Source organism: Macaca fascicularis, chromosome 13 (assembly GCF_037993035.2).
Source record: "Macaca fascicularis isolate 582-1 chromosome 13, T2T-MFA8v1.1".
Classification (NCBI taxonomy): domain Eukaryota; kingdom Metazoa; phylum Chordata; class Mammalia; order Primates; family Cercopithecidae; genus Macaca; species Macaca fascicularis.
This window is the reverse complement of record NC_088387.1, coordinates 95587882-95600200: the sequence shown is the minus strand read 5'-3', so window position 1 is coordinate 95600200 and position 12319 is coordinate 95587882. Positions and strand designations below refer to the sequence as shown.

Sequence of the window (12319 nt, the reverse complement as noted above, 5' to 3'; positions counted from 1 at the left end):
ATAATTTCAAAATGCTTTTCTATGTACCATCTCATTTGCCCCGGAAATAAAAGCTAGTGTTCTTTAAAAAAGAGAGAGAAATCCTCCCTCCATATGATTCTGCCTTTGATACACTAACCAACCTGCCTCTCTACCCATCCCCAGCCCACGACATCCCTCAAACTCCTCTTCAGCAGAGATTTTGAAAGGGGTGTAATTGAGGAGGGAGGAGGCTCTGGGGAAGGACAGTTCTACATCCTTCCCCTCCAGGGTCCACCCCTGCAGGAACCCTCTGTGTGGAACAGAATGTTTTCTTTGCAAGATTTCTGTCACCTTGCAACTTACAGTTTACAGACGGTAAAACTACAACCCCTGCTCTGACCCTGATTTAGGTGTCTCTTAGAATTCAAGAAGAGTTGAAAAGAAACTTGCATTCAAAATATATAAAGAAATCTTACAATTCAACAATAAAAGGCCAAATAAGCCAACTTAAAAATGGGCAAAAGATTTGAATAGACATGTAAGAAGATACATGAATGGCTGATGAGCATATAAAAAGAAGCTCAACATCAGTAGCCATCAGGGAGACGCAGATCAAAAGCACAGTGAGATACCTCTTCATACCCACCAGCGTGGTCAAAATCAAAAGAACAAGTAATAAGCACCAGGTATGGTGGCTCACGTCTGTAATCCTAGTACTTTGGGAGGCTGAGGTGGGCAGATCACTTGAACCCGGGAGTTCAAGACCAGCCTGGGCAACATAGTGAAACCCCGTCTCTACAAAAAATGCAAAGATTACCCTGGCATGGTGGCATGCATCTGTAGCTGCAGCTGTTCAGGAGGCTGAGGTGGTAGGATTGCTTGAGCCCAGGAGGGAAAGGTTGCAGTGAGCTGAGATTGTGCCACTGCACTCCAGCCTGGGCAACAGAGCAAGACCTTGTCTCAAAACAACAACAACAATGGAAAAAAAAAAACCCAACTAATAAGTGTTGATGAAGATATAGAGGAATTGAAACCCTCATACATTGCTGCCAAGAATGTTAAATGGTGTGACTGCATTGGGAAAGAATTTGGTAGCTCCTTGCAATTTTAAGCAGTTGCTGTAGGACCCAGCAACTCCACGCCCAGGTATATCCGCAAGAGACATGGAAACAAGGTCCACACAAAAACTTCACATGAGTGTTCATAGCAGCATTATTTATAATAGCCCCAGAGTGGAAAGAGCCCAAATGTCCATCCACTGATTAAATGAAATGCGGTATATCCATACAGCAGGATATTATTCGGCAATAAAAAGTAATGATACACGCTACAATACGAATGAGTATTAAAAACATTATGTGAAGTGAAAGAAGTCAGTCACAAAGAACTATGTATGGTGGGATTCTATTTATAGGAAATGTCCAAAATAGACAAATCCATAGAGACAGAAAGTAGATTGGTAGTTGCTGGGAGCTGGAGGGTGGGGAGACTCGGGGGTGACTGCTTATGGGCATAGAGTTTCTTTTTGGGGAGGTCAAAATACTCTGATCTTAGATGATGGTGATGGTTGTACAGCTGTGAATATACTAAAATCCATTGTGTCGTATGCTTTAAAAAAGTGAATTGTATGATATGCCAATTATATTTTAATAAAACTATTTTTAAAATGTCAAGGGGTTAAGTCCTAACTCAGTGCCTCACCACTGAGTATAATTAAAGGAATGTGTACATGGGAGGATATATTTGAAACTGTTTCAGATCTATTTCCTCAGCCTGAGTCTTGCAGCCCAGGGGGCTCCTCCACTGCAGTAGTTCTGTGCTGGGCACAAAGGTAAATCCTGCTGAGGCAAGTCGCTCCCTGGCTCCCAACATCAGTTAGACTTTTGTTTGCGTTTCCAGCAAACGAGCAGGCTGGAAAGCTATGCTCTGTCTGGAGGCAAGATTTTCCAAATTCCTTTTGTGTGGCAAGAAGCCGGCCTCAGGGAGCAGATCCTGATTTCTGTGGGGACCTTCCAAGTAGACAGGAAGATAGAGGATGGCAGGGCTGTCCTGCTGGTCTTAGGGACAGAGGAGCTGAGGAAGGCAGTGAGGAAGTGAGATTGCCCTGCACTAGCTATCCAGAGATGGCGTGGGTGGGGCAGGGCTGGTTAGGAACATCCCTGGGTTCCCTGGGCAGAGGCCTTGGGAGACTGCACATCTCTAGAAACCTGCCTCATGCTCTTAGCCATTTCCAGCCGGGTGCAGGGTGCAGGGTGCAGGGTGCAGGGTGCAGGGCAGAAGTGCCCAAGGCAGAGTGCCTGGCTTCCTTGGCCTGATGGTACCATACAGGGACCCAGAAGCTCCCACATGCCTCAGGGAGGGGGTGCAGAGGGCCTGAGATTGCAGTGTCCTGGCAAAGTCCTGGCCAGGATGAAGAGCCCACCAGGTACATCTCCCAGGGTCAAACGGGACGCCGCGGACTCCCACAGCAGCGTGGAGAAGGTGATAGACAATATCTTGAAATTGAAATCTTCATTTCTTTCCCCCATCTTCTCATGAGAGACTTCTTTTTTTCTTTAGTCTCCCATTCACGTTGCCTGGGGGGAAAGCAGAATTGTTCAGTGTGAGGGAAAAAGCTAGAAGCAGCCTACGCTCCTTTTTTACTAACAAATCAGACATTTAAGAATCAGGGGGGAAGCTGAGGGAAGCCTAGAGTCTAAAGTTAATAAAAGGACAGATGAGGAAGACAGGGAGGAAGCACCATGTCACCAAGGAGCCTGAGCGAGGGTCTTCCGACGGTACCAGGAGGATCACCATTGCCAGCCCTGGGAGCACTACTCACTGCCCAGGGGAGGAGGGGGAGGAGCCACATGGACCAGCACTGCCTCATTGTGGGGCAGGGCACCCATCACGGCATCCAGTCTTCAGGGAGTGCCCAGTAGAGTGACAGCTGCTTGTGTCCCAAGGCTTTGCTGAGCCCCACCTGAATTGCCCTGGTGGAGAGGTATCCTCCATTTCCAATGACATGAGACACCAAAAAGCTCCCCAGAAAAGCGGGTGAGGGGCCTTGACATTTAGAGAGTGGAGAGTTGATGGGGCTGTGGGAGGAAATCCCAGCACTGGTTCTTGGGCAGGGCTGGACAGCAATCATCCTGCCCTTTGGCAATTTGTATTAGATGCCCTGGTGCTCCAGGTGACACCTGATTTCAGGTGCTGCTACACAGACAGGTTCCTGTGAACCTAGTTCTTCTCTCACTGATCCAGTGTTGCCTCAAGGCCTCGGAAGGCCTCATTTTCTGCCTCAGAACCTTCTCTATCAAGTAGACCCCTCAGGCTATGGTTACACACAGCCCTGAAGTTCAGAGCAACACTGACCTTCAACCAGCGGGGCTGGGAGCTGGTGGAGAATCTCCCTCACCTGTATTTCTGGGTGACAGCTCTGGAGGGGTTCTGTGGCTTCTCAGCAGGCCCTGGTGGAGTCAAGGCCCTTAGACATCTGGAGGTGACCTAGACACACGTGGATGCCCACCTGGGCTTCTCCTCTTTCCCACCTCTCTCTCCCCAGCCCCTCACTCCTGCTCTGGGGTTAGCTCTCAAAAGCCCTGGTTTCAGGCTGGGCGCAGTGACTCATGCCTGTAATCCCAGCACTTTGGGAGGCCCAGGCAGGCAGATCACCTGAGGTCAGGAGTTCTAGACCAGCCTGACCAACATGGTGAAACCTCGTCTCTTCTAAAAATACAAAAATTAGTCAGTCGTGGTGGCACGTGCCTGTAATCCCAGCTACTTGGGAGGCTGAGGCAGGAGAATCACTTAAACCTGGGAGGTGGAGGTTGCAGTGAGCTGAGATAGTGCCATTGCACTCCAACGTGGGTGACAAGAGCAAAACTCCATCTCAAAAAAAAATTGTTTTAAAGCCCTGGTTTCAGGTTCTGCTTTGGTGTGACACAAAATCACACAAAGGCTAAGTCACCCCTGGTACTGTTAGGAGCCTCTGGTGACACTGCCCTACTACTTATGCTGAAGTGGCGAGCAGCTATTTGAGAGGGGGACTCCAAAAACTTGCTTCCTGATTTGGGTAGTTCTGAATTTCTAAAATGTAATAGACGAAACTTAGAGGTCACCTAGTTGGACCCCTTCGTTTAACAGATGAGGAGACTGAGGCTGGAGAGCCTTACCAACCAGCACGTGGAGCTGATGGCAGAGCTGGCTCAGGAGTCTGCTCCCTGGCTCCTTCCTCCCCAGGGGCCTCTGAGAGCTGCTCCTTGGAGGTCACAGAGCCGGTTTAAATCGATCCCATCTGTGGAAATGCCTTGTAAACTGTGAAGCATCGTAAAAATGCTATTTGTCATGATGTGTGCCAGACCTGGGACTGGAACCCAGATCTGCCGGCTCCCTGGACAGCAGAGGACTGCATTAGATACAATTGCTTATTTTCATAGTCTCACCCTCAGACACTTGCTAACTAAAAGCCCCCTCCCAGCTGCCCTGATTGCCAAGCGCTCCCTGCACAGCCTTCTGCTGGGTGCCCGGGGCTTGGGGTATGGCCATCTGCTGTCCTCATCCATCTTTTATTCATTTATTCAGAAAAGTATTTACAAGTCTTTTAAGGTATCCTGGGTAACTTGCTAGTGCTGGGGATACAGTGGTGACCAAGACAGGCACAGTTCCTGGCCTCAGGGAGATTAGAGTCTAGTAGGGGAGAAAAGGAGGCAATGACCCCTCAACGAGGAAGACTGTGCTGGGCGCTATAAGCAGAGTGGAGGATGCAGTGATGGCGAATTATCAGGGGCACCTAACCAATTATGGACGTCCGAGAAGCTCCCCTGAGGAGGGGCCATTTAGCTGGGACCTGCAGAATGAGCAGCAGAGAGGCAGACATGGGGGGAGGGTGTTTCCTGGCAGGAGAAGGACATGTGTGAAGGCCTGGGCAAAGGAGCTCCTGGTGCTGGCAGGACAGAGAAGGCCCCATGGATGCAGTGTGTTCAAGGTCAAGAGCCAGGAGAGACAGGGAGGGGGGTTGGGCAGCCCAGGCAGGACCAGTGGCTCCTTGAAAGTTTATCTTCAAAGCTTTCTGTTAAAAGCAGCGGGAAGTTGTTGGAGGATGTTCTGCGGAGAAATGACATCATCCAATTTTTGTGTTCAAGGGATCATTCTGCCCACAGGGTGGCTGGTGAGCATGTTGGAAGGAGGCCAGCATGGTTCCAGGGAACTGTGAGGGCACTGCTGAGTAACCTATAGGAGGGCACAGTCTTGGGAACAAGGTTGTGGCTTCAAGAAGGGGAAGATGACTTCATATGACGTTTAAGGTGGAATTGGCAACACGGGGAGATTGGATGTGGGAGGGGAGGGAGCAGGAATTGTCACAATGACCCTGGGGTTTCTGACATAAGCAGCAGGATGAAGGGAGGAGATGCAGATTTGGGTAGAAGAACAAGACTTTGGACGTGTTGAGTTTGAGATATCTGTGTGGCAGCTGCATGGAGATGACAAGGGGGCACTTAGATATGTGGGGCTAGGGGCTCAGAACAGAGCTCTGGGGCTGCAGACAGGCATTCGGGAATGTCCAGGAATGTTTAAAGCCGTGACTAAGATCAGCCAGAGATCTCAGCAGTGGCAGAGACATGGTTCCTGCCTTCACTGAGCTTACATTCTAATGGATGGACAGAAGACTTCACTTTCTGGCATGTCAGAGTAGCTCCTTAGAGGCCAGTCCTCCCACCAGGAATGAGCTGGATAAAGTCCAAAAGCTGTCTGTTGAGGGCAGCCAGGCTGGAGAGGGCAGGGTCCCTGGGGGAAGGGAAGCCTGTGGGTAGCGTCAGCGCCACTCCTCCCCTTGAGGCATCTGCTGATTCATGAGCGGCTTGGGGGCCAAGAGGCTAAAGCCAAGCAGAAAGTGTGGATAAGAAGCTGAGAACTTGAGTAGGAGAATTTGGCAATTTCCAAGGGCTGGGAGATAAATTTGGAGTTCAAACTACAAGGCAAGCAGGACCTGGGGGCCAAGATGTCTGGAGAAGAAAAGCACATGGAGGTTAGCTTCTAAGGCCCCTTTCTCTGGAAGGCATTCATGGATCCGTAAGCAGCACCCAGCCAAGGAGTGAAGCGTGGCTAAGAGACCGGGAAGCTGAGCAGAGTTTTTGGCAGTCTCGTGGGGCTTGGAAGACAAACTTGGAATTGAAGGCCCACCAAAGAGGAAGAGCCCTAAAGAACAAGCCAGACTTCCAGCAAGAACCTCAGATGGGTTACACACCAGGAGGCAGGGTGAGCTGGAAATAGAGCGGCCTTCAAAAAGCCTGACAGCTTCAAACCAGCTCAACCGCAGCCTGGATTACGAATGACCTTCCCTTCTCTAACTGCCTTCCGGAAAATGAAGTAAATCCTCCATGATGAAGGACAGCATCAGTCGGAGCCAAAAAGTATCTCCGTCATAGAAACAGCCCCGCAGGTGACCCAGATACTGGAGCTCCCTGACGTAGACTTCAAAATAAGTGTGATTAACATAGTTAAGAAAACAGATGACAAAATGGAGAATTTCACCAGAGAATTAGAATCTATGCAAAAGTATCAAAAGGAAATTACGGTGAAATGGGTAGAATTTGGAAATTGATATTCTTAAAGAAGGGCTAACATTTTTCCATACAGCTGGGAGGAAAGACATGCCGGGGGAAGTAGGTATACCAGGAAGCCCCACGGTGGCAGCCTGAAACAGGATGGATTGTGTGTGGAGGGGGGTGGGGCGGGGGGGAGAGGAGGGGGGTGGGAGGGGCAGGGGCAGCAGTGTTCCGTGGGAGAAAATTCAAGAAAGGACAGTCGGAACCACATTATGCTGGAACTTGAATGCTGGATGATGAAATTAGAATTCTATTCTGCCGACTGAGAGAACAGTAGTTATGTTTGTCTGCATCTCTGCTTTTAGTTTGTCTCCGGGTCAATTTAGAAAAAGTAAAAAGTGATACAGTTTACGTTTTTTAAAAAAATTACTCTTTTTTTTCCAACATTAGGAGATACAATAGCTGTATCTGTACTTAAAGCATTTGATCTGCTTCTCCATCCCTCAAAAATTTCATCTTTTTGGCTATTTTTTTCCCAAAAACTATGTGATGAGCCTATATTACAGTTCTGGACAGTAAGATTCAACTTTTAAACAAATTTTGTTATTGAGCAAGACCTTTTCAGCTGGTTTATTTTGTCCTTCCTTTACTGACCTTGTAAACTACTTAATTGCGAAATGTGGTTTGTCTCAGAGTGCCTCTTAACATTGTATTCTTTAAAACAGGAGATTTTTCCATTGCATGGGAGACCAACAGCAACATCTTCCACACACCAAGCAGGGCTCCTCTTTCCACTTACTTAGAGACATATGGTTTTCATCAGTCACTTCTCTCTTCTTGGCAGCCACCACGGCAAGGATTTAAATTTTATTTAGCAAATGGCCCACCCCTCTCACACCAAGCCCCTATTTGCTCTTCTCCCTCTTCCTCTGTCTCACAGGATCCCTCTTCTATCCCCATTCCCAGAGAGCACCAATCCGCCTGCCAGGCAAACCAAATCAACTGAGTTGCCTCCATCAGCCATCCCTGGCCAGCAGAGCTGGAAGCAGGAAATCAGCGCAAAGGCCTCTGGGAGTTGGAGCGGACCAAGCTGAGTCTGAAGCACCACTGGAGGAGAGGGTTCCTGAATCTCAACTGGTTGACCTGTGGGAGCTGGTCTGCGCTGCTGCAGGGACGGGGCTGCAGGCGAGGCTGGTTTCGTTTGATGACATTTGGGGTGTTCTTCCCCAGTGCTGATGCAGGGGATGGTGGCCAAGCTCCAACCCCTTGCACAGGCGCCCCAACCTCTGCTCCCATCAGTTCCTACCTTTCCTGGAGTCACTGGAAGACACAAGCCTCCCACCTTAGTCACCTTCTAGGTTAGCAGTGAAGTTTGGGACCCTAGCCCATCTGACCACCCTTCCTCCTGAAGCCAGCTGAGTCGCATTCCATGTAGATAGCCAGAGGCACCCAAGTCCTGGTGAAAACGCTGGAAACTAGGTGGTAAGAGACCCCAGTTGTCCAGTATCCTCACCCACCATATTGATTGCAAAAATGATCATTTCTACCTCCATCCCCACTGTTTACCCTTGTCTGGCACCCTGCTCTTCCACTCAGACCAATGCACCTGCCGCTGCGTGTCCCTGATTCTCCCCTGGCCTCCCTTTAGTCCATTCTGCATGAAGGCAGCACAATCTTTAAAAACAGATCAGATCATGTCAGGGCCCCACAAAAACCTCCTCGATGGCATTCCACTGCACTTACTGCAAAATACCGATGCCTTGCTATGGCCTAGGTGCCCCTGCCTGTCTCTCCAGCCTCATCCTGAGTGGCTGTCTGCCTCACCCACTGTGCCCCAGCCACACTGACCTCCCTCCATTCCTCAGGGCGTCACCATCCAGGACACCCCAGGCCAGGAGCTGGTGCAGCCTTCATCCCTCCAGCTGGGGCAGCACAGCCTCTGCCCTCGCAGGCTGCCCAGCTCCAGGCACCATAGTGAACTCCTACCAGAGGTAAGATCAGCCCCTGCCCAGGACTCCGTTGTAGATCTCTGGGCCTTATCGAATCCAGCCCCTCCTTTTTCCAATGACAGACAGAGGCCCAAGTAGGGGAAGGAGGTTGTCCAGCACTTGGAGTGAGCTGAGAGCAGAACTGGCCTGTGTCTCGCCTCTCAGAGCAGGGCTCCTTTTTCTTCCCCAGGCTGCCTGCTCAGAAACCATGGGGCAGCCCAAGGAGCAGGCTGTAGTTTGTGCAACCCTTGAGAGACTGAGTTCCAGTCTGACTGCTTCCACCCTGCACCCAGGACACAGTACAGCTCTGGATGAGGCAGGTGAACGTGTCTGGAGTGCTTCTCATGAGCCAGGTGCTCCGCTAGGTGCTGGGGACTTGCCAGGGCTAGGGACCCTGGGTCTGAATCACACACTGGGAGACCCTCAGCCACACAGAGGCAGGGTGGCATGGGAGACTGACCCCAGACAAGCAGCAGGGCCCTAAGATCTCGCTGGAGGAGGGAAAAGAGGGACTTCTTATGGCTCAAGGTACCCCGTGGCTGATACTCCAGCTTGGGAGGCAGTGAGAACGGGGACATAAGGGCCTGGGCTATTTTGAGAAGTCTCATGTACTGGGGAGGTAGGGTGTGGCTAGGGAGGTGCTGACAAGTGCAGGATGGGGCCAGGTGGGGTAAGATTTATCCAACAAGGCAGGTGGGGCCGATGGAAGCATCTCTGGGCTATAGTTAAACTTGAGCAACAGAAAAGAAAAAGCTGCTATTTAAACAAGCAGCAAAATTATTCTAGCTTCTTCTGCCTTCTAAGGGGGTGGTATAATTCATATCAAAAGGATGATGCATTTTTACATGCCTGTAGAGGCTGCTAGGGAAAGGAGTTATGACGGATAATTTGGTAGTGTTAAAGGAAAAAGTAATTTCAAAGCTGGTCCTTAGTGGGTTTCTGAGCAAACAGAGATGGGCCCAGATGCAGTCTGGGGTGGGGGATGGGGGCTGACTACTCCACAGGAGAGAGGAAAAGGATGTTATGGGAGTCTGGCTGTGTGTGTGTGTGTGTGTGTGTGTGAGACAGAGAGAGACAGAGAGAGAGAGAGAGAGGGAATGAGTCTGGTGGAGGCTGGGCCTCAAGGAGGCAAAATGGCTCATGGGAGCGGGGAGGTGGGTAGAGGACATGGCCAGAGGAGTATCAACCTTAAGTTGTTTTCTGTGCTAAAATGCAACATAGCTCTCCCAATTACACACAGGAAAAACATGTTTCATATGCCTTACACTAGAGCTACTTGGAGGAAATCAAGGAAAATAATCTATGTCTTACATTTGTCTTGATACAAGGCAGAAATGATAGCAGCTGAGGGAGGGAGTGAGGGAGGGAGGGAGGGAGGGAAGGAAGGAAGGAGGGAAGGAAGGGAGGGAGGGAGGGAGGGAGGGAGGGAGGAAGGAGGGAGGGAGGGAAGGAAGGAAGGAAGGAAGGGAGGAAGGAAGGAGGGAGGGAGGGAGGGAGGGAGGGAGGGAAGGAAGGAAGGAAGGAAGGAAGGAAGGAAGGAAGGAAGGAAGGAAGGAAGGAAGGAAGGAAGGAAGGAAGAGAGGAGTGGGGAGGAAGGGAGTGGGGAGGGAGGGAGGGAAGGGAGGGAGGGAGGACTGGATTTTAGTAGAAACAGGATATCAGAGTAAAAGGGGTTTGGGAACAAGTCCCCAGAATTTTTGCAGGAAACCTTGGGTTTTCCTCTATTGTGGGTTGAGGGCTTGATCTATTTTCTCTTGGATGAAAAGCAAGGTGGCCCCATAAGGTCACAGGACTTATAAATACCCAAATGGCAGACACCTGGGTCTTAGTTTTGTGTGTAACTTACTAAGTGATCAGCAAGAAGAAGAGCAGAACTTGGGGAGGTTCAGGGCAGTCGCTAAGGGGCAGGAGGAGATTCATCATCTAGGAGTCTAAATCCAGGTCTGTTCTGTCAAAGGCAGGTCCTCAGGCCACCTTCACGAAGGGGATTATAGAAACCCTTGTAGGATTGGGCAGGAAACAGGCATGCTCTGCCCTGCTTCACACACACGTGTGCATCCACCCCCCACACCCCCTCCACCCTGGTCCCCCACAAACCACCTCAGCTTAGATAAGGATAGGTCTGACTCTGTGTCTCCCCTGCCCCCTTCCTTTTGCTGCTTCTTAAAGCAAGAAAAGTGGCTTTGAAGCCACTTTTAAATTATGGATCAGCTCATTAGCAGCCAGTTAAGATGACTGAGTGGTTTCCTCAGTATTTCAGGGCAACCCTGGGATCCTTTTGACTGTAAATGAGGACACATTCCTTTCCCTACCACTTAGAAACAGGTTGCTCAAGGTGCTGACCTCAGAAATCCCCATGTTCAAGACAAGTTGCTTTGTTGTTTTTCTTCTTCTTTTTAAAAACAGAGACGGAGTCTCACTATATTGCCCAGGCTGGTCTTAAACTCCTGGCCTCAAGTGATCCTCCTGCCTCAGCCTCCAAAAGTGCTGAAATTACAGGTGTGAGCCACCATGCCTGGCTGCTTTGTTCTTTTTAAAAGTGTAGCTACTTCTTGGGAGGGGGACAAGGGAAAAAAGAATACAAATTGGGTACAATGTATACTGCTGAGGTGATGAGTGCACTAAAATCTCAGAAATCACCACTAAAGAATTTGTCCTTGTAACCACAAACCAATCGTACCCCAAGAACTATTGAAATAAAAATTAAAATTTAAAAAATGTAGCTACTTCAAATCATGCATGGCCCTGACCAGGGTGCCCTCAAAAGGCCTCACCAACATCCAACCCACAGGTATCAACTTTATATCTCGATTTCTTCAGAGAAGAGTCCATCATATACCTTACTGCAATACAATCCTTAGAAAGCAGGTTTCCTCAGGGAACTGGTGTGGGCATCTCCATCCAGAGGAGGATGACCAGGGAGGAGGGGGAGAAACCATCTCAGAAGTAAAATGAATTTGGGATTTTTTTGTTTGTTTGTTTAGACAGAGTCTCGATCTGTTGCCAGGCTGGAATGCAGTGGCACGATCTTGGCTCACTGCAACTTCTGCCTCCTGGGTTCAAGCGATTCTCCTGCCTCAGCCTCCTGAATAGCTGGGATTATAGGCGCACACCACTATGCCCGGCTAATTTTTGTATTTTTAGTAGAGATGGGGTTTCACCATGTTGACCAAGATGGTCTTGATCTCTTGACCTCGTGATCCGCCCGCCTCGGCCTCCCAAAGTGCTGGAATTACAGGTGTGAGCCACTGCGCTCAGCCGAATTTGGGATATTGAGTTGAGGGAAGAGCCAATTGGGAAGAACATGCAATTATTAGTGAGGACTCTCGCTCCTAAGTGAGAAAAATCCAACCAAGTAAGTTAAGCAAGAAAAAAATCTATTGGCTTATGTAAAAGGGCAAGTCAGTAAGCTTCAGGAATGGCTGGATCCAGTAGCTCAACAATGTCCTCAGGGTTCTCTAAGTTTCTCTCTCCTTCACCTGACTGTTTCTACTTGGCATTATCTATGGCTGGATCTTGTGCCTCAGACTAAATCGCTAGGGCTCTGTCTCATGCCATCTATCAAATATTTTCTCTCCAAGTGGCAGGAAGCCTTCTTGGTCACCCGTAGAACTGGATTCTTTTTCTATCAGCTTAGAGACCCTACCAGAATGAATCGGTTTCCCCTAGAAACTCTGTTGGGAAAGTGCTAGGCCCAGATGAATCACAGCCCTGTACCTGAAACAGTACCCACTGCCCGATCCGGTATTCCTGTTGGCCTGGCCGGGTCATGAGCACACTCCCTGGTTTTGAGAAGACTGCAGTCAGCTCTGCCCAAATCACATGAAAAAGGTTCGCCACAGG

General features: G+C 49.5%; 1 long non-coding RNA gene across 1 annotated transcript in view; it reads right to left on the bottom strand.

Moving 5' to 3' along the window:
- Positions 1-1156: 1156 nt before the first annotated feature.
- Positions 1157-12319, bottom strand: part of LOC123568410 (uncharacterized) — a 29027-nt gene continuing 17864 nt past the window's right edge. Inside the window, exon 3 of the long non-coding RNA XR_012422570.1 lies at positions 1157-2537. This is a non-coding gene — a long non-coding RNA (uncharacterized lncRNA). The remainder of the gene's footprint in view (positions 2538-12319) is intronic.